Raw genomic sequence first — 16,628 nt, 5'->3', positions numbered from 1 at the left:
CAAGTTCAGTTTGTGTTCGGATTCTATCAAGCAGAGCAGTGAGATCCAGCAAGCATTTTTGACTTCTTGCTAGGATTTTCTTGAAAAGAGAGAGAGAGAGAGAGAGAGAGAGAGAGAGAGAGAGAGAGAGGATGTTTGTGAGTAGCAATAGACTTCTGGGAGGGAGGCTGGCTCATCTCATCAAAAGAGCTTTAAACTAGGAATTTGGGGGAGACGGTTGGGAGATGTCCAGTTAATCTCCACGCTAGATTCCAACATTGAAAAGGAGGGTGATGAGATAAGAACAGATATAGCCGGGAGGAAGGGATTGGACATTAGAAGAAGAGGGGGGATAAACAGCAAGGGGTCCGTAACAAATTGCATAACTAATGGGAGACAGGCTAAACGGCATACATTAAGATGTTTATACACCAATGCGAGAAGCCTAGGTAACAAAATGGAGGAATTGGAGCTCCTGGTCTGAGAAATGAAACCGGATATAATAGGAATAACAGAAACCTGGTGGAACGGTAGTCATGACTGGAGTACAGGTATGGAAGGGTATGTGCTGTTTCGGAAAGATAGGAACAAAGGTAAAGGTGGGGGGGTAGCATTGTATGTCAATAATGAGGTAAACTGTAAAGAAATAATAACTGATGGAATGGATAAGACGGAGTCTGTCTGGGCAATACTCACACTGGGTAAAAGAAGTACTAGAGCCTCCCCTGGGATAGTGCTTGGGGTGTGCTATAGACCGCCGGGATCTACCCAGGATATGGACAGAGAACTAGTTAATGTTTTTAGGGAAGTAAATACTAATAGGAACTGTGTAATCATGGGAGACTTTAACTTCCCGGATATAGATTGGGGAACAAATGCTAGTAACAATAATAGGGCTCAGATGTTTCTAGACGTGCTAGCTGATGAATTCCTTCATCAAGTAGTAGCTGAACTGACGAGGTGGGAGGCCATTTTAGATTTGGTTTTGGTGAATAGCGAGGACCTCATTGAGGAAATGGTTGTAGGGGACAACCTTGGCTCGAGTGATCATGAGCTAATTCAATTTAAACTAAATGGAAAGATTAACAGAATTAAATCACAGATTAGGGTTTACAATTTCAAAAAGGCTAATTTTAATAAATTAAGGGGACTGGTAAAGGAAGTGGATTGGGCTAACATATTTATGGATCTAAAGGTGGATGGTGCCTGGGATTATTTTAAGTTGAAGTTGCAGGAGCTGTCGGAGGCCTGTATCCCGAGAAAGGGAAAACGGTTAGTAGGAAAGAGATTTAGACCGAGCTGGATGAGCGAGCGTCTCAAAGGGGTGATTAAGAAAAAACAGAAAGCGTACAAAGAGTGGAAGAGGGGAGGGATCAGTAAGGAAACCTACTTTATTGAGGTCAGAGCATGTAGAGATGGAGTGAGAAAGGCTAAAAGCCGTGTAGAGTTGGACCTTGCAAGGGGAATTAAAACAAATAGTACGAGGTTTTATAGCCATATAAATAGGAAGAAAACAAAGAAAGAAGAAGTGGGACCGCTGAAGACTGCAGATGGAGTGGAGATAAAGGATAATCTAGGGATAGCACAATATCTAAACGAATATTTTGCATCGGTCTTTAATGAGGCTAATGAAGGGCTTAGGAATAGTGGCAGCGTGACAGAGGGGAATAAAGGAGGGGGGATTGACATTACCATATCCGAGGTAGAAGCCAAATTTGAACACCTTAACGGGACTAAATCGGGGGGACCGGATGATCTTCATCCGAGAATATTGAAGGAACTGGCGCGAGAAATTGCAAGCCCGTTAGCAATAATATTTAATGAATCTATAAACTCGGGGGTGGTACCGTTAGACTGGAGAATAGCTAATGTGGTTCCTATTTTCAAGAAAGGGAAAAAAAGTGACCCGGGTAACTACAGGCCTGTTAGTTTAACATCTGTAGTATGCAAGGTCCTGGAAAAAATTTTGAAGGAGAAAGTAGTTAAGGACCTTGAGGTCAATGGCAATTGCGACAAATTACAACATGGTTTTACGAAAGGCAGATCGTGCCAAACCAACCTGATCTCCTTCTTTGAGAAAGTAACAGACTTTTTAGATAAGGGAAATGCGGTGGACCTAATATACCTCGATTTCAGTAAAGCGTTTGATACGGTACCGCACTAGGAATTATTGGTTAAATTGGAAAAGATGGGGATCAATATGAAAATCCAGAGGTGGATAAGGAACTGGTTAAAGGGGAGACTGCAGTGGGTCATACTGAAAGGTGAACTGTCAGGTTGGAGGGAGGTCACCAGTGGAGTTCCTCAAGGTTCGGTTTTGGGTCCCATTTTATTTAATCTATTTATTACTGACCTCGGAACCAAATGTAGGAATTTGGCTGATAAAGTTTGCGGATGACACAAAGCTGGGAGGTATTGCCAATTTGGAGAAGGATCGGGATATTCTGCAGGGAGACTTGGATGACCTTGTAAATTGTAGTAATAGAAATAGGATGAAATTTATTAGTGAAAAGTGTAAGGTGGTGCATTTAGGGATGACTAACAAGAATTTTAGTTATAAGCTGGGGACGCATCGGTTGGAAGTAACGGAGGAGGAAAAAGACCTCGGAGTCCTGGTTGACCGCAGGATGACTTTGAGTTGGCAATGTGACGTGGCCATGAAAAGAGCCAATGCGGTCTTGGGATGCATTAGGCGAGGTATATCTAGTAGGGATAAGGAGGTGCTGCTTCCATTATACAAGGCATTGGTGAGACCTCATTTGGAGTACTGTGTGCAGTTCTGGTCTCCCATGTTTAAAAGGGATGAACTCAAACTGGAACGGGTACAGAGAAGGGCCACTAGGATGATCCGAGGAATGGAAAATCTGCCGTATGAAAGGAGACTCGAGGAGCTTGGTTTGTTTACCCTAACCAAAAGAAGGCTGAAGGGGGATATGATTGCTCTCTTTAAATATATCAGAGGGATAAATACCAGGGAGGGAGAGGAATTATTTCAGCTCAGTAATAATGTGGACACAAGAACGAATGGATATAAACTGGCCGTCGGGAAGTTTAGGCTTGAAATTAGACCAAGGTTTCTAACCATCAGAGGGGTGAAATTTTGGAACAGCCTTCCGAGGGAAACAGTGGGGGTGAAAAACCTCTCTGGCTTTAAGATTAAGCTTGATAAGTTTATGGAGGGAATGGTTTGATGGGATAACGTGATTTTAGTCAATCAATCAACAGCGTGCCATCGCGGGTAAATAGTATCAATGGTCAATGAGGGTCTGGCTGGAGAATCTTGCCTGCATGCTCGGGGTTCTACTGATCGCCATATTTGGGGTCGGGAAGGAATTTTCCTCCAGGGTAGATTGGCAGAGGCCCTGGAGGTTTTTCGCCTTCCTCCGCAGCATGGGGCGGGGTTCGCTAGCTGGAGGATTCTCTGCAACCTGAAGTCCTTAAATCACAGGATTTGGGGACTTCAACAGCTGAGTCAAGGGGAAGGGGGTGGGTCAGCTTTTGTTGCCTGCATCATGCGGGAGGTCAGACTAGATGATCATACTGGTCCCTTCTGACCTTAAAGTCTATGAGTCTATGAGCATGTTTGGCCACTAATATTACAGCACTAAAAACAAAAGAGACAGGAAGTTTCACAGTCAGCAGTATTTCCACCCGTGTGGGGACACCCAATGAAATTCTTATCCATTGCCTTAAGCACTCAGCCAAAATTAGCTAACATCCAGCTTCTTCACGACCCTTCACTTGAGTTCTCTATAGGAGGAAGCTTCTAGGAAAAAAAGGTTACTCACCTTTTTGTAACTGTTGTTCTTCAAGATGTGTTCTTCATGTCCATTCTAAGCAGGTGTGTGTGCGCCGCGTGCACTCCAGCCGGAAGAATTTTACCATAGCAGCATCCGTAGGGTCGGCTTCGGTGCCCCATGGAGTGGCGCCTTCATGGCGCCGTATATAAGGACCCGCCAACCCTCCACCCCCTCAGTTCCTTCTTGCCGGCACTCCGACAGAGGGGCAGGAGGGTGGGTATTGGAATGGACATGAACAACACATCTCGAAGAACAACAGTTACAAAAAGGTGAGTAACCATTTTTTCTTCTTCAAGTGATTGTTCATGTCCATTCCAAGCAGGTGACTCACAAGCCTGAACCTAGGCAGTGGGATCGGAGGTCACTGCAGACTGGAGCACTGCATGGCCAAAGGCTGCATCATCTCTGGCCTGGCGTGTGATGGCATAGTGCATCGTAAAAGTGTGGATTGAGGACCACGTGGCCCCTCTACAAATTTCCTGTGTTGGGACCTGTGCCAGGAACGCAATGGAGGAGGCCTGCACTCTTGTGGAGTGGGCCGTGATAGGCCGGGCCGGTATGTTAGCCCAGCGGTAGCATTCTCGGATACAGGTTTTGATCCAAAGGAGATCCACTGTGATGAGACCGGGAGCCCTTTCATCCTGTCAGCCACAGCAACAAAAAGTTGGGTTGATTTCCTGAAGGGTTTAGTCCTTTCAATGTAGAATGCCAGGGCCCTGCGAACGTCCAGGGAGTGCATCCTATGCTCCTTAGTGGAGGAGTGTGGCTTCGAATAGAAGATCAGGAGAAAAGTGTCTTGACACATGGGAGACCACCTTAGGAAGGAACGCAGGCTGCGGCCTGAGTTGGACCTTGTCTTTGTAGAAGACAGTGTATGGAGGCTCTGATGTCAGTGCTCTGAGCTCCGAGACTCTACTGGCCAATGTGATAGCCACTAGAAACGCGACCTTATACGAAAGATATAACAGCGAGCACGAAGCTAGAGGCCCGAAAGGTGGCCCTGTGAGGGCGGACAGGACCAAATTGAGGTCCCAAGCCGGGACTGGTTGACGAGTATGTGGGAACAGTCTGTCCAGGCCCTTGTGGGGGGAGGGATAGCTCAGTGGTTTGAGCATTGGCCTGCTAAACCCAGGGTTGTGAGTTCAATCCTTGAGGGGGCCACTTGGGAATCTGGGGCAAAATCAGTACTTGGTCCTGCTAGTGAAGGCAGGGGGCTGGACTCGATGACCTTTCAAGGTCCCTTCCAGTTCTAGGAGATGGGATATCTCCATTATTATTATTATTTTTTTTTTTTTTTTTTTTTTTTTTTGAGGAAGCGTCTAACCAGTGGGTTTGCAAAAACTGAGTTACCTCCCACTCCAGGGTGGAACGCTGAGATAGCCGCCAAGTGGACTCGAACCGAAGAGGGGGAGAGTCCTAGTTGTCTCAGATGAAGCAAATAGTCCAGTATGAGAGGGATTGGGGCAAGCAAAGGAGCCTGTCCCTGCTGTTCGGCCCAGATGGAGAAGCGCTTCCACTTGGACATGTACGTGGTCCTGGTGGAGGGTTTTCTACTACCAAGAAGGACCTGCCTGACCTGATGAGAGCATTGCATCTCCACAGGGTTTAGCCATGGAGCATCCAGGCTGTGAGGTGGAGCGACTCTAGGTTCGGGTGACATAGGTGACCCCGATCCTGTGTGATCAAGTCTGGGAGGAGGGGCAGCCTGAGGGGCACCCGTATGGACATGTGCAGGAGTGACATGTACCAGTGTTGGCGCGGCCAGGCCGGCGCTATCAGGATGACATGAGCGTGATCCCTGCGAGTCTTGAGGATTACCCTGTGAACCATGGGAATCGGGGGGAAAGAGTAAAGTAGGCCGTCTTCCCAGGAGAGGAGGAAGGCATCCGTCAGGGACCCCGGACTGCATCCCATGAGGGAGCAGAATGGCTGACACTTCCTGTTCTCTCTCGAGGCAAACAGGTCTATCTGGGGATGGCCCCAGAGCCGGAAAATTGAGAGTACTACATCCCGGCGGATGGACCACTCATGATTGTGGAATGAGCGGCTCAGAGCGTCTGCCAGCCCGTTCTGCTTCCCCGGTAGGTAGGATGCTGTCAGGTGAATTGCGTTCTGTACACAAAAGTCCCATAACGCGAGGGCTTCCCAGCACAGGGGAGAGGAGTGTGCACCACCCTGTTGATATAGAACATCGCTGGTGTGTTGTCCGTAAGGACAGAAACACACCTGCCTGCTAGGTGGGGTTTGAAGGTCATGCATGCCAGACACACTGCTTGTAACTCCCTGACGTTGATGTGTAAAGAAAAGTCCTCTCGTGACCAAAGACCTTGGGTCCTGAGGTTTCCCAGATGCGCTCCCCACCCCAGAACCGACGCATTCATTATCAGGGCTAGAAGGGGCTGGGGGCTGAGAAAGGGTACTCCCGTGCAGACCTCCCGTGGGTTGAGCCACCAGTGGAAAGAATCCAGCACTGGTCGAGGGAGCGTTACTACTGAGTCTAGGGAGTCCCTGGCCGGCCGGTACACCTTCGCCAATCAGGACTGGAGCAGGCGCAGTCTGAGCCTGGTGTGGCCCACCACATAGGTGCACGCTGCCATGTGACCCATTAACTTGAGGCAATTTCTTGCTGTAGTGGTAGGGTAACGTTGGAGACTGAGAATAATGTTGGACATGGTCCGGAACCTGGTCTCCGGGAGGTACGCTCTGGCGTGTGTCGAGTCCAGGACCGTCCCTATAAATTCTATTCTTTGGGCTGGAGATAGTGTGGACTTAGCCTCGTTCAGTAGGAGGCCAAGCTCGAGAAAGGTCTTCCTGATGAAGACCACCTGAGCCTCCATCTGTTCCTTGGCACGGCCCTTGATAAGCCAATCGTCCAGGTAGGGAAACACCTGAATTCCCTGCTTGCACAGGAAGGCTGCCGCGATTGCCATGCACTTCGTGAAAACCCTTGGGGCTGCTGACAGTCTGAAGTGTAGAACTGTAAACTGAAGATGGGCATTGCCTATGACGAATCTGAGGTAACGCCTGTGCTAAGGGATTATTGCAATATGAAAGTATGCATCCTTTAAGTCAAGGGCGGCATACCAGTCTCCTGGATCCATGGAAGGCATGATGGAGGATAGGGAGACCATGCGGAACTTGAGTTTTTTTACAAACTTGTTTAGACACCGCAAGTCCAGAATAGGTCTGAGGCCCCCTTTCGCTTTCGGTATTAGAAAATAGCGGGAATAGAAGCCCCTGCCCCTGGACTCCTGAGGAACTTCCTCCACTGCCCCTGCTGCGAGGAGGGACTGCACTTCCTGAATTAGAAGTTGCTCATGAGAGGGGTCCCTGAAGAGGGACGGGGAGGGGGGCTGGAGGGGCGGGAGGGAGGAGAACTGGATAGAATATCCCCTCTCTATCGTGCAGAGTACCCAAGTGTCCGATGTGATTCAGGCCCAAGCGTGATAGAAGGGGGACAGACGTGACAAAAAGGTAGGGTTGGACGGATCCAGAGTTGTGACCAGTAGGTCGGCCTCGACCGTCCCATCAAAATGGGGGCCTAGGCCCCAGTGGTGGCCTTGGTTGGGCAGATGATGGGCTGGAGGGCTGTTGTTGCTTCCTCCTTCTGCTGATCCTGGCCCACCTGCACAATGTGTCCGTGCAGTTCTGAGGCTGGTACGGTCGCGGGGCCTGAGGCGGCCTGAACTGCCTACATTGGGTGTGTAAGCCCAGCGATCGAAGGGTAGCCCTTGAGTCCTTTAGGCTATGCAGCCTCTTATCTGTCTTTTCAGAGAAGAGCATGGGCCCTTCGAAGGGGAGGTCCTGGATGGTCTGTTGGACCTCATGTGGAAGGCCTGAGACCTGAAGCCAGGCTCTCCGCCTCATGACCAGCCCAGTCGCCAATGTGCGTGAGGCTGCATCCACCGCATCCAAGGCTGCCTGGAGGGATGCTCGGGTAATTAATTTCCCTTCTTCAACTAGGGCTGAGAACTCAGTTCGCGATTCCTGAGGAAGGAGTTCTGTGGACCTAGACAGTGCCAAGCATGTGTTGTGACCATACCGGCTCACTATAGCCTGTTGATTGGCTATACGCAACTGCAGCCCCCCTGTGGAATACACCTTTCACCCGAACAGGTCCAACTTCTTGGCCCCCCTGTTTTTTGGTGTAGCCCCTTGGAACCCCTGATGATCCCTTTGGTTGGCCGCATCGACCACTAGGGAGTCCGGGGGAGGGTGGGCATAAAGATGTTCATGGCCCTTGGAGGGGACAAAATATTGCCTCTCTGTCCTCTTGGCCGTGGGGGCTAATGAGGCTGGGATCCACCAAAAGATGCGGGATGTGTCCGCAATACTTTTTATCAGCGGTAGGGCTACCCTGGACGGGCCCGACGGGGCCAGGATGTCGACCACTGGATCTGTATCCACTTAGAATCATAGAATCATAGAATATCAGGGCTGGAAAGGACCTCAGGAGGTCATCTAGTCCAACCCCCTGCTCAAAGCAGGACCAATTCCCAACTAAATCATCCCAGCCAGGGCTTTGTCAAGCCGGGCCTTAAAAACCTCCAAGGAAGGAGATTCCACCCCCTCCCTAGGTAAACCATTCCAGTGCTTCACCACCCTCCTAGTGAAATAGTGTTTCCTAATATCCAACCTAGACCTCCCCCACTGCAACTTGAGACCATTGCTCCTTATTCTGTCATCTGCCACCACTGAGAACACCCGAGCTCCATCCTCTTTGGAACCCCCCGTCAGGTAGTTGAAAGCAGCTATCAAATCCCCCCTCATTCTTCTCTTCTGGAGACTAAACAATCCCAGTTCTCTCAGCCTCTCCTCATAAGTCATGTGCTCCACACCCCTAATCATTTTTGTTGCCCTTCGCTGGACTCTTTTCAATATTTCCACATCCTTCTTGTAGTGTGGGGCCCAAAACTGGACACAGTACTCCAGATGAGGCCTCACCAATGTTGAATAAAGGGGAACGATCATGTTCCTCGATCTGCTGGCAATGCCCCTACTTATACAACCCAAAATGCCATTAGCCTTCTTGGCAACAAGAGCACACTGATGACTCATATCCAGCTTCTCGTCCACTGTGACCCCTAGGTCCTTTTCTGCAGAACTGCTACCTAGCCATTCAGTCCCTAGTCTGTAGCAGTGCATACGATTCTTCCGTCCTAAGTGCAAGACTCTGCACTTGTCCTTGTTAAACTTCATCAGGTTTTTTTTGGCCCAATCCTCTAATTTGTCTAGGTCCCTCTGTATCTGATCCCTACCCTCCAGCGTATCCCAGTTTAGTGTCATCTGCAAACTTGATGAGACTGCAGTCCACACCATCCTCCAGATCATTATTACTTTGATCTCCTCAGCTTGGATCGAGAGGCTCTGGGCTGCACGTGTAAGTAACTGTTGGAGAATCCTGTTGTCCTCTAGGGCCGGTGCCGCTGAAGTTCCCATGACCACCTCATCCGGAGAGGAAGAGGAGGAGATCACCTGCAAAGGGCCTTCCTCTATACCCTCTGCCCCTGTGGGGGCCTGTGGCACACGGTACTCTGGTTGTGTGGCCAGTGTGGGTGCAGGATGCCACACCGTGGCCGGTACTGGGGTCGACACTGAACGATGATGCGTGCTGGGAGGTGCCTGGGGCATTGGAACCATGGTCCCTGCCAGTGCCGGTGTGTGACTAGGTGGTGCCGGGTTCTCTTGTGGCACACTCCTGTCAGACTGCGGTGCCGGTGGTGGAGGCATTTGAGCTGGAGCCACCGCCGTCGATGAGACCGATGCGGACCTTGAGCGGGGGCCGTACACCTGTCCCACAGACTGATGGTAGGCCCAGGGAGTCCAGAACAGCCACTGGGGGGGGCGGTTGCCACTGCTGTTGCCACTGCAGCGGATAAGGCTGGAGGCTCGCCCGCAAGGTCGACTGCCTGCTCCTCGATCTTCTGAAATGGTATCAGAGTAGCAGCCGTGTTAGTCTGTATCAGCAAAAAGAACAGGAGTACTTGTGGCACCTTAGAGACTAATAAATTTATTAGAGCATAAGCTTTCGTGGACTACAGCCCACTTCTTCGGATGCATCTAAGGTGCCACAAGTACTCCTGTTCTTTTTGAACTGGTATGTAGAGGAAAAATTGACCAGGCCTAAGCTTTGGCCTAAATAGCTGAATAAATGGCCATGAGCCAAAAGGTGGCCATGGGGAGTGGAAAATTTTGAACAGTGGAAATTTTAAGCAACAGTTTAAGCAACTGCCTTAGCTAGAAATATGTAACCACATCAGTAGTGTTAGAAAGGCTGTTAAACTGCAAAAGGAACACCTGTGAATAACAGGAAAGCTTGCTAGAAGTACACCTGTGAATAACAGGAAAAGTTTGTTTTGCTATTCTCCCTTATACGGAAACTTGTTTTGATGTATTACATGTAACCGTTTGTGGTTTTAAGCTATATACGCATTCAGTGTGCTGTGCTTGGTGTGGCAGTTTTTCTTGCTGTCACTCCTGCATGCAGGCTTGCAATAAAGTGGCCTCAGGCTGGTCTGCACCAAACACAATGCGTGGTCATTTTTCCACCACAGGTACGACTCCGCCTCCGAGTCTGAGGTCTCCAAATAGGAGGACCTAGGGGAAGCAGTACCCACTGTCGCTGGGGAGCGGTGCCGCTGGGCTGGAGAATGTTCTCTCTGCTCCGGTGCTGCTGGGGTGACGCAGTGCGGGGATCGTGGCGATAACATAGCCGGCTTGCCACGTGATTCTATAGGGGGTCGGGCCATGGTCGGAGGCTCTTTCCACCGGCGCGGCGACGCCAGCACCAGGAGGCTTAGTAGGTCAGAGGCTGCCTCGAACGCCTCCGGCGTCGATGGGAAGCACACTTCCTCAACGAGGTCCGGGGACGTCGGCCTGTCCGGACTCGACCATACCCTCTCCGGGGCAGAAGTCAACGGAGTAGCAGAATGAGTCAGCGGCATGGCGTGTCCCGCAGCACACGTGAAGGGCGCAGGCCTTTTAGGTTCCTGGTGGGGTGATCATCCCCTCACTGGCCTCTTCTTTTTAACCAGCACCGGGGATGGTGAACGGTGCCTCCCGGAGGCCAATTTCCTATGTGCCGACTCTCTCCGGTGCTGGGTTTGGAGGTTTTGGCCACATGACATATTACTGGTGCCGGGGCACTGCGCACCAAGGATGAAGTGCTGGGCACCGGGTCGGCCAGCCCAGGGTCCGAATGTGGCCGCAGGGCCGCTTCCATTAGTAATACTTTGAGCCTCTGCTCTCTGTCTTTGAGAGTCCTGGGCGAAATGTCCTGCAGATAGTGCACCTGTCTCTTTGGTGGCTCTCTCCGAGGCACCGTAAGCAGGAAGAGTGCGGGTCACTCTTCGGCATGAACTTCCCTCAGTCCTTGCAGAGTTTAAACCCTGGGGACGAGTACGTTGGGGAAAACCCCCCAACAACTATCTATCTGTGCTAACTAACTAAACAATTTACAAGGAAGAAAACGGGACACTGCCAAGATTGCTGAAGAGCAAGTGAAATTCCAGCTAGCCGTCACCAGCGGTAAGAAGGAACTGAGAGGGCAGAGGGTTGGCGGGCCCCTATATACGGTGCCATGAAGGCACCACTTCAGGGGGCGCCGAAGCCGACCCTACGGACGCTGCTATGGTAAAAAATCTTCCGGATGGCATGCATGTGGCACGCACACACCTGCTTGGAATGGACATGAACAATTACTTGAAGAAGAATTGGTATTCCTGGCTGTAGGTTGGGTCTGGCTTCCCCCAGACTTTGGATCCATGTAATACATGATCCTCAGGGAAGCCGTCTCCTAGAGCTTCCGCATGTCCCGTGGAACTCAGGACAGTGAGAAACATGTAGGTTATCTGTAAGGTGAAAATTTATGTAAAACACGACAACGTTTCTCCTTTATTTGCAGTAGAGGGAAGCCTCATAGTTCCTGTAAGGCCAAATACTGATATTTCTATGGATGTCTACTTATACAGGGAAATTGACAGTTGATATTGATATCAGCAATTTCTGGGTATCATTTATATAAAGATGTGCTTTTAATACTCTATCAAATTTATCATATTCAGCAACATAGTATCTGCTCACTGTTATCAATGTGTAATGTAGAGTGGATATCAATTACTCTCTGAATTCAGGCATGGGCATGGTCCTCCCCTCCTCTTGCCCTGCCCTCGGTTGCTCTGTGGCATTTAAGCCTTTCCTTAGAGCTGTCAGCAACAGCTGCCTCTGCTCTAGGGCCCAGAGGAGGAAAGGTGTGCTGGGCTCCAGCCTGGGACTCTCTCCCTCCTGCCTTTCCCTGACTATTAAGCCTGGCCCTGGTACTGCTCCCCTTAAGTGCCATGTGGGCAAGAGGAAGAGCGTGGCAGCTGCAGGTACAAGGACCAAACTTGTGAGCATCAGGTGAAGCAGCAAGAAACACAACCATCAGGTCAACCCACAGGAATCTCTTGCCAGACTGTTAAATTCTAGGGCCCCAACCTATTGCAGCCAGCCTGTTGAACCGGCCAGACCAAAGCCCTAGCTCTAGTGGGCATCAGTGACCCAGCAGGAAGGGAGGGAAGGGAAGCTGCGAGATCACGTCAGGTTTGGAAATTGGAAACCCTACTCCAGGGAAAGAAAACAAGGGAGGTCAGTGGAATTTGTGGGATACTTGTCACAAAGAAAAGTCCATGGTTTTAACCCCAGCTCAGTGGGGGAGGGATAGCTCAGTGGTTTAAGCATTGGTCTGCTAAACCCAGGGTTGTGAGCTCAGCCCTTAAGAGATCCATTTAGGGACCTGGGAGGAAAAAATCTGTCAGGGACAGTACTTGGTCCTGCTGTGATGGCAGGAGACTGGGCTCAATATCTTCTTATAATAATAATATATAGAGATAATAGGAAGGAAAGAAACTCACTCTGGTACACCTAGGAACAAAGAAATCAAGCACATTGAGCTCCATAGCTTTACAGCAAACCAACAAAGCATCAGGAGGCCCTACAGGGATTTGAACTCAGATTGGAGGATTTAGAGTCCTGAGGGCTAATCATTACACCATGGGACCTGCAGCCACTGTCATTTCAGGACTCCTGTGAGACCCTAAGCTGGTTGGTTTGCACTCTGCACTCATTGCTTCCCTTCAGCTGCTTCCTCTCATGGGAACTCTCCTCCCCTAGACATTGAACCCAGCCCTTGTTGCTGCTAACACCAACTGGCAGAAAGGATTATAAATTCCCTGCCTGAGGGGAGGCCAATGCATATGGTGGGCCATACACATCACAGATTTTAACTCTGTTTGCTTCCTTCCCCATTTCTCTTACTTAGTTTATATGGAAGTACACCTATGGCTGGTGATATGAATTTGTTGGCACAGCATTGTGCAGTGGGCTTCCAAGACACCCTGTAATTCAGCAAGGGGTTTGCAGCTGGGCCTTGGGCTGGAGGCAATTTTCTGTCTGCACAGCAGCTGGCGGATGCACTGGGACCAGCTCCTGGCTCTTTTTTTTTAACTGGTTCCCTGAGAGGACACACCAGAGATCACTGCAATCTACATAGGGGACAACCACCTGGAAATATTCTCCAGGCCCCAGCTGATTTGGAAAGATAAACATGATTTTGCACAACATAAAACTATGGGGCCAGGTCCCATAGAAAACAAAGGGGAGCAGGGAAAGAGAGAGCACAGAAGAGAAGAGAAGAGATGGGATAGAAAAAAGTCTCTAGAGACGGAGCAGCTGGAGGGAACCAAGGAGTGCAGTAGACAATGGGGGTGGCAGGTTTGTAGAAATTTTGGTGATGCCCAGAATGCCCAGAGCCTGCCCCCCCCCCACTCCACCCCCCACCTAAGACTCTGGGAGGGACTTTGGGTGGGGGGAGGAGGTCTGGGGTGCACACCCTGGGCTGGAACAGGGGATTGGGGTGCAGGCACTGGAAGGGAGTTTGGGTGCAGAAGGGGTGCGAGGGATGGTTCTGGGAGGGAGTTTGGGTGGGGGAAGGGGGTCTGGGGTGCAGGCTCTGCAATGGAGTTTTGGTACTGGGTGCAGGATCTGGGCTGGGACAGGGGGTGGGGGTAAAGGAGAGGGTGAGGGGTATAGGCTCTGGGATGGAGTTTGGGTGCAGGGCTGTGCTGGGGGTGCATACTCTGGGAGGGTGTTTGGGAATGGCAGGGGGTGCGTAGTGAGCAGGTGGAGGCTCTGGGAGGGAGTCGGGGTGCAGGCTCTGGGCTGGGGCAAGTGATGGGGGTGTAGAGGGGGTGAGGGGTGTAGGCTCTGGGAGGGAATTTGGGTGCTGGGTGCAGGTTCTGGGCTGGGGATGCAGGAGGGGTGAGGTGCATGCATTCAGTAATTTCATAGGGCAGAGTTTTAAGGCTATTAAGATTTGGGGAATTATTCTTTCTAGCATCTTCCCTTTGTAGATTTCAGAGGTGTTCACACACTCACCCCCACTGAGCTACACTGTTACACCCCAGTATAATACAAAGGTTGGGAGGTCTCCAAGTTCATAAAAAGAAACAGGGACAAAAATAGAAAAAGGAACAAAACGTTTCTAAGATTATAAGGGGTTGGATCTCTGCACCTCTCGGTCTTTGGATTCACCTGGAGTAGGAACTGTAGCTGCAGTTTAGGAACCAGGTACTGGCATAGATGCTCCAGCACTTTGGGCTAGCAGGCTTTTCCAGTACAGGGAGACTAATGAAGGCTGCATAGCCTGTCGACATTGTGCTTCATTCCCCAGAGGGGATCAGTCCTGGGATCCTGGCAGTCAGTCTCTCTGAGGCTATGTCTACACTGGCAGAGTTACAGTGCCGCTCAGAGAGTGCTGAAGGGAAACTGCCATTGTGTGTTCACACTGTCAGCTGCCTGCGCAATAGCGTGTTCACACTTGTGGCACTTGCAGCAGTATTCAGAGCAGTGCACTCAGTATCCCACTAAGCATCTCTTCCTCTTCTGCCCCTAAGATTTGTGGGAAGTTGGAGGGGGTCACAGGGCATCCCAGATCCTGTCCCAATGCCCCATGATGCATTGCTTCGCATCCCAGCAATCCCTGTGCTTCCATTCACATTTGGCACCATCTTTCAATGGTTTGTGTACTGCACATTCTGCCTCTTTGGGCTGCAGGAATGGATTCTGCACTGTTGATCAATATGCTGCTCGCTCTTACTAACACATCATGAGTGGAAGTGGAGTTATTCCTTAAACTACAAAGGCAAGAGGAGTTTGACATTGATCTTGCCATGCATAGTAGCTATGACACGAGATTGCTTGTGTTATTCACGAAGGTGCTGACCACAGTAGAAAGCCGCTTTTGGGCTTGGGAAACAACCACTGAGTGGTGGGATCAATCGTCATACACATCTTGGATGATGAGCAGTGGCTGCAGAGCTTTCGGATGAGGAAAGACACATTCATGGGACTCTGTGATGAGCTCGCCCCAACCCTGCAGCGCAAGCACACGAAAATGAGAGCTGCCCTGTTATTGGAGAAGTGCGTGGCAATTGCACTGTGGAAGCTGGCTGCTGGCTACTCCAGACTGCTACCAATCGGTCGCTAATCAGTTTGAGGTGGGAAAGTCAACCGTTGGACATGTGTGCAGGGCCATTAATTGCATCCTGCTCAGAAAGACTGTGACTCTGGGCAACGTGTGCGACATTGTGGATGGCTTTGCACAAATGAGCTTCCCTAACTGCAATGGGCGATAGATGGCACACATATTCCAGTTCTGGAACCAGACCACCTAGTCACGGCGTACATTAATCAGAAGGATACTTCTCTATGGTTCTCCGGGCACGTGTGGATCACTGTGGGCATTTCACAGACATTAATGCAGGCTGGCCTGGTAAGGTGCATCTTTCAGAACACTGGCCTGTTCAAGAAGCTGGAAGCAGAGACTTTCTTTCTGGATCAGAAGATCACTGTAGGAGAAGTCAAATGCCCATTGTAACCCTGAGAGACCCTGCCTACCCCTTAGTGCCGTGACTTATGAAGCCATACATGGGGCACCTTGACAATAGCAGGGAGCAGTTCAACAACGGGCTGAGCAAGTGCAGAATGACTGCTGAGTGTGCTTTTGGCCATTTATTTGTGAAGGGAAGGGTGAAAGGTGAAAGCTTCATTCAGGGCTGGACCACTGAGGCTTAGCACCTGGAGGCTGAATTTGAAAAGCCAGAGACCAGGGCTGTTAAAGGGGCGGAGCGAAGGGCCATAAGGATCAGGGATACCTTGAGGCAGCAATTTGAAGCTGAAAGCCACTAATATTTGTTGCTATGTACAGCAGTGCAGTGCTTGTAATGCTAGGAGGGGATTGTTATTGGTGCAGACGATGCACTATGAAGGCTCAAGAAAATTGCCTGTTGCTTTGCAGGGATCTGTTTGCTTTCAATTAATGGAAAGAAGATTGCTTTCAAACAAAACAATTCTTTTATTAAAAAGTAACCACCGGAGGAGAAACAAACAAACAAACAAAAACACATCAGAACTGTAGGGGATGGGTAAAAGGTTACACAACTTGTCTCAAGTAATTTTCCTCTTAACAGAAGATTTATTTTAAAATTTATCAAAATAAATTCAATTTTAAATAGAAATAATTACAGCCCGTACTGGGTCTCTATTCTTGTACATGCTATGTCTCTCACATATTCCCCCGTTCTAATTCCTTTGGAATGAGGTTTTAATTTCAGGATTAACCACCATTTCGATAGAGTAGGAGGGGGCAGGGAGAGAACTTGAAGAAAACCTGAATCATATTGTAACCCTGGAAGTTATCACAGAATCAGCCTCTTACATTCCACTAATTAACTTCATGTTTAATTTCATTGTCACCGATTACTAACTATTGCTTTGAAATGCGGGAACAGTATAACCGTGATGCTGAGGGTT

The 16,628-nt window shown here is 49.8% G+C and overlaps 1 pseudogene; it reads right to left on the bottom strand.

Annotated features, from left to right (window-relative positions):
• Positions 1–16,628, bottom strand: part of LOC128823351 (zinc finger protein 420-like) — a 208,361-nt pseudogene that overhangs the window by 178,621 nt on the left and 13,112 nt on the right.

The sequence above is a fragment of the Malaclemys terrapin genome, chromosome 15, assembly GCF_027887155.1.
Source record: "Malaclemys terrapin pileata isolate rMalTer1 chromosome 15, rMalTer1.hap1, whole genome shotgun sequence".
Lineage (NCBI taxonomy): Eukaryota > Metazoa > Chordata > Testudines > Emydidae > Malaclemys > Malaclemys terrapin.
The sequence above is the reverse complement of the archived record's forward strand: the minus strand, read 5'-3'. Positions and strand labels throughout refer to the sequence as shown.